The sequence below is a fragment of the Pseudonaja textilis genome, chromosome 6 (assembly GCF_049901715.1).
Source record: "Pseudonaja textilis isolate UNSWEBS1 chromosome 6, rPseTex1.2, whole genome shotgun sequence".
Classification (NCBI taxonomy): Eukaryota; Metazoa; Chordata; class Lepidosauria; order Squamata; family Elapidae; genus Pseudonaja; species Pseudonaja textilis.
Window position 1 is genome coordinate 30,930,979 of NC_141995.1, and position 8,312 is coordinate 30,939,290.

The 8,312-nt window shown below is 44.2% G+C and overlaps 1 pseudogene; it reads right to left on the reverse strand.

The window, feature by feature from the left end:
- Positions 1 to 3,121: 3,121 nt before the first annotated feature.
- On the reverse strand, positions 3,122 to 4,565 carry LOC148125436 (uncharacterized; annotated as a pseudogene).
- Positions 4,566 to 8,312: the final 3,747 nt, after the last annotated feature.

Consider the following 8,312-nt stretch of genomic DNA (forward strand, 5'->3'; position numbering starts at 1 on the left):
GCTACAGAAACATTCTTGAAAAATAAGATGTCACTCAGTGCTTTGTTTAGAAAAGCACCAGGATGTCCAGAAATAAAAAGAAAGATAAATTGAGGTGAAGCAGGGACTGCAGGGAACATGGTGAAATGATGTGGTTGGAGGTGGAGTAATATTGTAGCTATTGGGAAAAATTGGTGTTGGCATTTAACAACAATAGCTACGTCAAGCTCATCAATAGTAAGAGAGAGAGCACAGTTATTTCATTTACTTTCTTACTAGAGATCGTTGCTGAAATTCAGTGATCTACTGCCAAAATATGATGGCATGAGTTGGGATGGATGTCAAAGAGCTGGAAAAGGAGGGGGCTTACAGGCTCCTTGCCCTGGACTAGATTAGAAAAAAATATATATTTTTATTTTATTTAGGATTGTGATTTATCTTGTGTGTAATTGCTACTAGGGAAGAAGAAATCTTTACATCCTATCATTAAATATAGACCCAATGGAGAGTTTCTAAGCCAAGAGACAGTAATCATCTCTGTGCTTATTTTCCCCTGACCATGTTAGATTTTATAGAGAAGAATTTTAAAAATATACAACTGCTCATTTTTGGAGTAGAAAAGGAGAAGGAAAAACACCAAGGTGCCATGTGTGCATGGTTCAATCAACATTCAATTCTATGCAATCTGAAAATATATATTAAAAATAAAATAATGATGATGTGGCCTAGAATACTGAGGCAAGAAAATATTAAATTTTATGTAACAAAGTGGTGGTGGTGGTGGGGGAATAAAAGCAGTAACAATGATATTTGCAAAAACCAGGTCCTTTGTGGTAGACTGTGCCTTTAGCATCTTTTGGAAGCTCTTTCTATCCTCCTTACTTTCCTTACTTTCCTATGCTATTTTTATCACTTAAGTGTCCGAGGGGTGATGGGACAAGGAAGGAAGAGAATCCCATGAAAGAACTGAGGAGAGAGCTGCTACCTGGAGACGTAAGGTATTGAGGGCTAAACCTTTCTCCAAGCCATCCTGAAAGAATCTAAGAACCTCTGCCAACCGGGCTGAGGAAGGAGAGAGACCCTCCTTGAGGCACCATTGGGAGAAAACCCTCCAGGTGGCATCATAGAAGCACTTCGTAGAAGGTTTGCGAGACGCCTGGATGGTGAGGATAACCCCCTCTGGGAGATTAACCTCCCTTAGCTGCTGCCGCTCAAGCACCACACAGTCAGCTTCAGCCACTGGGGCTCCGGATGGATCAGGGCTCCTTGATGCAGGGAGATGAGATGGGCCAGGATCCTCCAAGGGGAAGCCACAGACAGGTTGACCAGGTCTGTAAACCAGGACCTCCTTGGCCAATAGGGTGCCAGGAGAATTAGCTCCACTCGTTCTGCCAACAGCTTCTGTATGACCGCTGGAAAGATGGGAGGGGGGAGGGGGGGGGTGTGTTGTGGTTTTTTTTTTTTTTTTTTTTTTTTTTTTTTTTTTTTTTTTTTTTTTTTTGTGGTGGTTTTTTTTGTTTGTTTTTTTTGTGTGTGGGGGTGGGGGGGGGTTTGTGTTTTTGGTTTTGGGTTTTTGGTTGGGGTTGGGGTTTTGGGGTTGGGTTTGTTGTTTGTTTTTTTTTTTTTTTTTTTTTTTTTTTTTTTTTTGTTTTTTTTTTTTTTTTTTTTTTTTTTTTTTTTTTTTTTTTTTTTTTTTTTTTTTTTTTTTTTTTTTTTTTTTTTTTTTTTTTTTTTTTTTTTTTTTTTTTTTTTTTTTTTTTTTTTTTTTTTTTTTTTTTTTTTTTTTTTTTTTTTTTTTTTTCGGGGGGGGGGGGGGGTTTTTGTTTTTGTTTTTGTTTTTTGGGGGGGGGGGGGTTGTTTTTTTTTTTATTTTTTTTTTGGGTGGGTTTTTTTTTTTTTTGTATTAATTTTTTTGTTTTTTGTTTTTTTCTTTTTGGGGTCCCCCACAAGAGGGTGTTCTTTTTTACTAGCCTGTCTGATTCCTTGAATTGGAGCCCTTTCCAGAGGGATGGGGAGAGCCACCAATTGAGGACCGCTGGGTCGGTTGAGAGAGCAGGACCTTGATTGACAAGTGGCTGGTTCCTGCTCGTTGAAAGGGGAGCAGGAACCATTGGAGCGATTGGGAGTGAAGCCGTGCCCACGGGATGATGCCAATACAGGAGACCATCTTCCGCAGTAGTTTGGACAGCAGCGACAGTGGAACAGTCTGTTGTTGTTGAATCTGGCTGATGATTTCTGCAAGGCTTTTTCCATAATCTAGAGACAGGAAAACCTGGCACAAAGTCATGTCGATGACTGCTCCCAAGTGTAGAAGTTTGGTCGTGGGTGAGAGATGGCTCTTCTTGGTGTTGATGGAAAACCCATGGCTTTGGAGGCAAGACAGGGTAATTTGTAAGTCCCGATGGGCCGAGTGGATGGAGGAGGACAGTATCAACATGTTGTCCAAGTAGCATTCAATCCTCACTGGAACAGAATGGAGTGAAGCCACCAATGCTGCTAGAATCTTTGTGAAGACCCTTGGAGCCGATGAGAGGCCGAAGGGAAGGGCTCGATATTGGAAGTGGGCATTCTGGTAACAGAAAAGGAGAAACTGGCGTTGATGAGGCCAGATGGAGATGTGGAGGTAAGCCTCTGTGAGATCAATGGAAGAGAGGAGGTCGCTCTCCCGAATGCTAAGATAGAATGCAGTGTCTGCATTTTAAATTGCCTGTATTTGACAAATTGATTGAGAAATTTTAGATCAAGGATGGCTCGCCACCCTCACCCCACCCCGAGGCTTTGGGAACAACAAAAAGACGAGAGTAAAATCCACATCCTCGTTGTAAGGTGGGAACTGGTTGGATAGCCCTTATGTTGAGTAGGTGTTGAATGGCCAAATTCATAAGGGCTCTCTTTGAAGTGTCCTGTGAAATGGAACAAATCAAAAAATTTTCTGGGGGTGACGACAGAAATTCCAATGGTAGCCCTGACCTAACAGTGTTGAGCAACCAGGCATCCGTCGTTGACTCCTCCTATTTGGAGGCAAAGAAGGCTAAGTGACTTCCAATGGGTGGGGAGAATGAGGTATTACTTAGAGTGACAGAAGGCACAACCCCCTCCTCCCCAAAAGGGCCGTTTACCAGCAGAAGGTTGTTGTCTGCCAGGTCATTCTTGACGTTGGTCTTGGTGCTGAGAATACACCCTCTGTGGCTGAGGAAAGCGGGAGGTGGACTCCACCCGAAAAGCAGGTGGCCGATAAGGATCTGGGCGATAGTCAGCTTTTTTCCCTGAGGAGGAAAGAATTTTACATTTATCTCTGGTCTCGATAAGATATGGCTCTAGAGCCTCACCGAAAAGCTTGTCTCCTGCGTAGGGGGCAGAGGCCAGCTTCCATTTGCAGCGTGACTCCACCTGCCAATTTCAGAGCCACAGAAGCCTTCTTGCTGCCACCAAAGATGCCATGGCCCCTGATGCAAATTTGGCAGAATTGAGGGTGGCATCCGCAGTGAATTCCGCCGCTATAATTTTGTAAAGGTCCTGATGAGACCTGAGGTCAGAGGCAGGCAATCGATCCTGCAGTTGGTGCAGCCATTGTAGAGATGCCCTCATGAACAATGATGCAGCAGTTGAAGCCCGAACAGCCCACACAGCTGCTTGGAGGTTGCGCTTGAGGGTCTGTTTGGAATGCTTGTCCTCTGGTTTAAGGACATCCTCTGGCTCGGTGGGAGTGCCAGAAGAGGAGAATTATGCCACAACCGGAGTGTCTACTGAGGGAACTGCAAGGGCGTTGGCTAAGGATGTGCTAACATTGTAAAACCGCTTGTCCAAAGATGATGGACGAGGACCTGCCAAAGGGGAAGCGCACTGCTCCTTGACCATGTCGAGAAACAAAAGGGGAGAAGGCAAAACCTCCGTGTGTAGTACTGGCTTGGAGAAGAGCGAGTCTCCTTGCCCAGAGGGTTCCACTTGTGATTCAGGTGCTGCTTCCTCAGGTGACAGCTTGGCAGTGACCAGGGCCTTGCTAAGTAGGGGTTTAAAGAGGGCTGGTTTAAAGACTAATGCAGAGGAGGGCTGGTCTGGACGAGAGTCTTCTTCCTCTGAAAGATTGCGATCACAGATTTTCCCCTCTTCGCGCTCTGAACGAGAGGAACAACTGTGTTCAGATAGGGAGGCGCCCTCTTTCCCTTCATACTCCTCCCATTCTGCCTGTGAAGAATGGACCCTGAGGTCTTGGGGTCTGTGGAAATCTCGTTGTGGAGGTAAGGAAGCCATAGACTGAGAAGGGAGAAGGGCCTGAACCCTTTCCAGAGGCCAAAGAATCTGTTGAAAGCCTTCAGCCAATCCCTGCCTAATGGCTAAGGAAACAATATCTTGGATCTCCCTGGGCCTGTTATCAAAGGTAGTGGAGGGCCGAAGGCCAGCTGCAGTGGGTGTGAAGGTGGCTTCCGGCCTGATCTGGGAGGCCTGAACTCTGGAGAGAAGAGAGGGGGAATAGGGCCCAGAAGTTTGCTGGAAATATGACCTAGACCTGCTGAAATCTTGAAATTGTTCCTCAAATGCCTCAGGGGACCAGACGGGGGGGTCCAAAGGCTCCATGAACAACTTCCTCTCCCCTGGGGGGACTATTCTGGAAACCCTGATGTTCATCTGGCTGGGAAACCTATTGCAGTTGCCCTCTCATTTGTTGAAGTCTTCTTAAATTGTCTCTCTAGAGCTGTATGTCTGTGTTTCTCTGCCTTCAACTCAGCCTGAGTTGTCTTCTTAGGGGCTAGAGCCTTAGCTCTGATTTTTGCAGCCACTTCCCTCTGAGCAGTATGTTGTCTGCATCTTTTCCTTTTAGTGGGTTGGAGGGCCTGTTTCACTGGGGGGGGGGGAACTCTGCATGAGCACTGTCCTGATCCATTTTAAATAAGCAAGGCTCAAGCGTTGAGAGACTGGCTCTCAAAAGTGCTTAAGGATGGGAGAGGGTGGAATTGGGTCTTTAGAGCCCTGAAAATGGCCGCCAAGCCACTTAAAATGGCCACTCACCTCATGTCTGAAGAGACTGAACTCAAAGATGGCCACTGCTCATTGATGGCTCCAAGAAGTGAATTTCGCTCCTTAGGCTATTGCAAGCCCCGAGCGATCAGATCAGCCAGAGAAGGAAGAGATGCCTCCCACGTGATCAGCTGGCTGGCTCTGTTATCAGTTTGCCGATCAGTTTTACGATGGGACAAACTGCGGCTATGGGGAAGGTCTCAGACGCTTCCCTGCTTGCCTAGCAGCGCTTGGGAAAATGTTTATCCCAATGTTGCAGGAGAACAGGGCCCCACTCTCCTGAGTTGCAGCTGCCCAGATCCCCGGGAACTGATTGAAGCAAGGGTAGCTTCTGTAGAAAATCATTGAATAAAGCTTACGTTTTCAGAGACACAGCTTGTGACTTAAAGAAGCTGAGTCAAAGGTGGAGATTCTCTGGGGGGCTGGCTTTTTATATGTACAAGTACAGACCCAGCTTAATGACTTCATAAGAAGGAGTCTACCCATCCTGGGCTCTCCCTGCAGCATTGAGAACAGGCATATTAGAAAAGTGCAGGTGTGCAATTATAGTCTTGCAGTTGTATTTGTTTTCTGATACATCCTTACATACATTCCACACATTTATATTGACACATATGTGGTGGGATTCAACTGGTTCGCACCACTTTGGCTGAACCGGTTGTTAAATTGCTGGCTGGCCCTGCCCTGCCCACCTTGACTGATTCCTACAGTCACGCCTGTGGCATAGCTGCTGCTGCTCTCTGGTTCCCTTGCTTGCCTCAACCACAGCCCCCGCAGCCCAGCTTATCTCTGCCTGGTGAGTCTTAGCTGCCTCCCACACAGCCCAGCCAGCTTGCTTGCCTTTGCCACAGCCTACCTGATTTTTACATGGGCGACTGGGCGTGGAGCTAACACCTAGCTTCCAATGCCAGAGAGGGCGAGGAAGGGAAGCGGCCAGGCTGCCGCTGCCTTTCATTGGGCTGCTTGGAGCAAGATGGACCTCCTCTTGCCACCTCTTCTCCCCTCACCCCGCCAGGCATGGTAGGGCTTCCTGCCTCTCACTTTCACTATAATTTAGGAGTGTGGCAGGTGGGGAAAGGTGAGGCGGGGGAAGAAGGGTATTCCAGACTCCCAGGCCTACTGGCTTCTTCCCTGCAGCTCTTGCTCTGCCTTTTGGTGTCAGCAATCAAAGACGAAGTTTTTGTGGGCAGAAGAGTTTGCCAGCACCGGCCAGATGGCCTTGCTTCCACCAAGCATTTTTTTTGCTTACAATTTCCACCTCCATCACATTTCTCCATTGTGTTTCTCGCCATCATGTGCAGGGAGACAAAACTTTGTGGGACTAAAAATAAAGTGCAATTAATCAATTTCAACTTCTCGCGAAAGAAAAAAAATCTCGTGAAGTTCGAATCAATTGAATTTTTTTTTTTAGTCCCACACGATAGCAAAAAATGCAACGGAGTGGGAAATCAGGTAGGCAAAGCAATGATTAATCTATTTGCTGCATTACTAACAATATGAAAAACCAGACTTAATTACACAAAGGTGATTAAACACACAGATTTTATTACAGGGGGAGAACTACAGGAAAATCTAAGCAGCTTCAAGTCTCTAATAAGTGGACAACAAAAGGCAAAAGAATTAAGCCTAACCACAAGTAGCCTCTCTGAACCATCACTTGGATCACATTGGAAATTCCTGTTGGTGTTATAAAAACTCCTCTCCCTCTCATCTGTCTATCATTTCCGAATGCTTCCTACATAATATGTTATGTTGTCTCAAGGGCCATGTCAACTTGATATTGCGTGGAAAGGATGAAAAGTTGGTGAGACTAGTATATATTTGGAAACCATTTCAGAATTTTAATGGATATACTGTACTGTTGCCTTAAACATCTGTGTGCACAATTTATTGTTATGCTTCCCTTTATGTGGTTTGCTGCTTTTACTTTTCAATGCTTTATGAACCACTTTGAGTCAAGTAAAATAAGGCAATATAGAAAAGTTTGTAAAAATAAGTAAATCACGCTGCAACTTACCAAAAAACAAACAAATTAATATGTGACATATATTTTCACTCACTCTGTGAGTACAAAAACAATGTTGATGGCCACATACTTTACCAAGAAGTCTTACATGAATAAAGTGGTTTTAGAAAAATGTACAATAACCAGAAAGGTAATACTATATCAATTAATTTTTTCACACAGGCTAACCCCAGTTTGTTCCTTATATTAGGTACTGGTCAGTGTATTATTGGTTTCTTATATATTTACATGTTGAGGTAAGTATGACTGAGGAAGCAGTAAAATCCAAAGAAAAGTTGTAAACTGAGGTTCTCACAGAAAGAGTTTTGCAACTTGGAAATAAGCAGAACAACATATCTCTATGATCATGGCTGTATACTTTAAACAAGTATCTAACAGTAGCTAATAGGAACTATTTATTTGTTTGTTTGTTAAATTTGCATGCTATCTTAATCACAACTCTTAGTAGCTAACAAGATACAAAAATACAAATATAAAAAAAACTTAAGATAGATCCATCCCAAAACAAATCACTGACATCAGGCCTAAAAACTCTGGAAAAAAATCACTTTTAGCCTTTTCTGAAATGCTGCCCATGTTGGATACAAATGGATATCCAATAGAGTTCATTTCAGAAAATCAGCATCATCACAGAAAAAAATGGTATTCAGGAATTTGGCTCTCCTAACATGGGAAGAAAACTGGCTGTTTTCCTGTCATGAATGCAATGGTTGAGCTGACACTGGTGAGAATATGTAGGCCTACAGATACTAGGTACCAGTCATAAAGGCTTTATAGATTCATACCAGCTTTCAATTTAATTTGGAAGCCAATAGGAAGCTGCTGCAGGATCTATAAATCAGGTATAAAATGTACTAAACTATCAACTTCTTGAACACTATGGCTGCATTTTCCACCAGCTAAAGCTTCTAAGGAGTCTTGCCGTGTGTTGCACTATTCTAAGTGCGTGGCAATTAGGGTGTCAGCTGCTTAAAGAGTGGATCAGAGCAATCTTGCTATCCTTGTATGGCTCTTGACATAAGTCATCAACCAAAGCAACTAATGGCATCTCTGTTCTCCATTCAAACCTGAACTCTGACTGATATGAGTGCAGATAAACTGCATCATTTAAGGCAGGAGTGTCAAACTTGTGGCCCGTGGGCCGGATGTGTCATGCACTGGCCACCCCCACCCCCAGTTTAGTGAAGGGGGAAAAAGTTGTGATATGTCACATAATGACAACGTATTGTTGCGAGTTTGACATCCCTGATCCAAGGTGTTCATTCATTGGCCCTGCACCACCACCAACTTA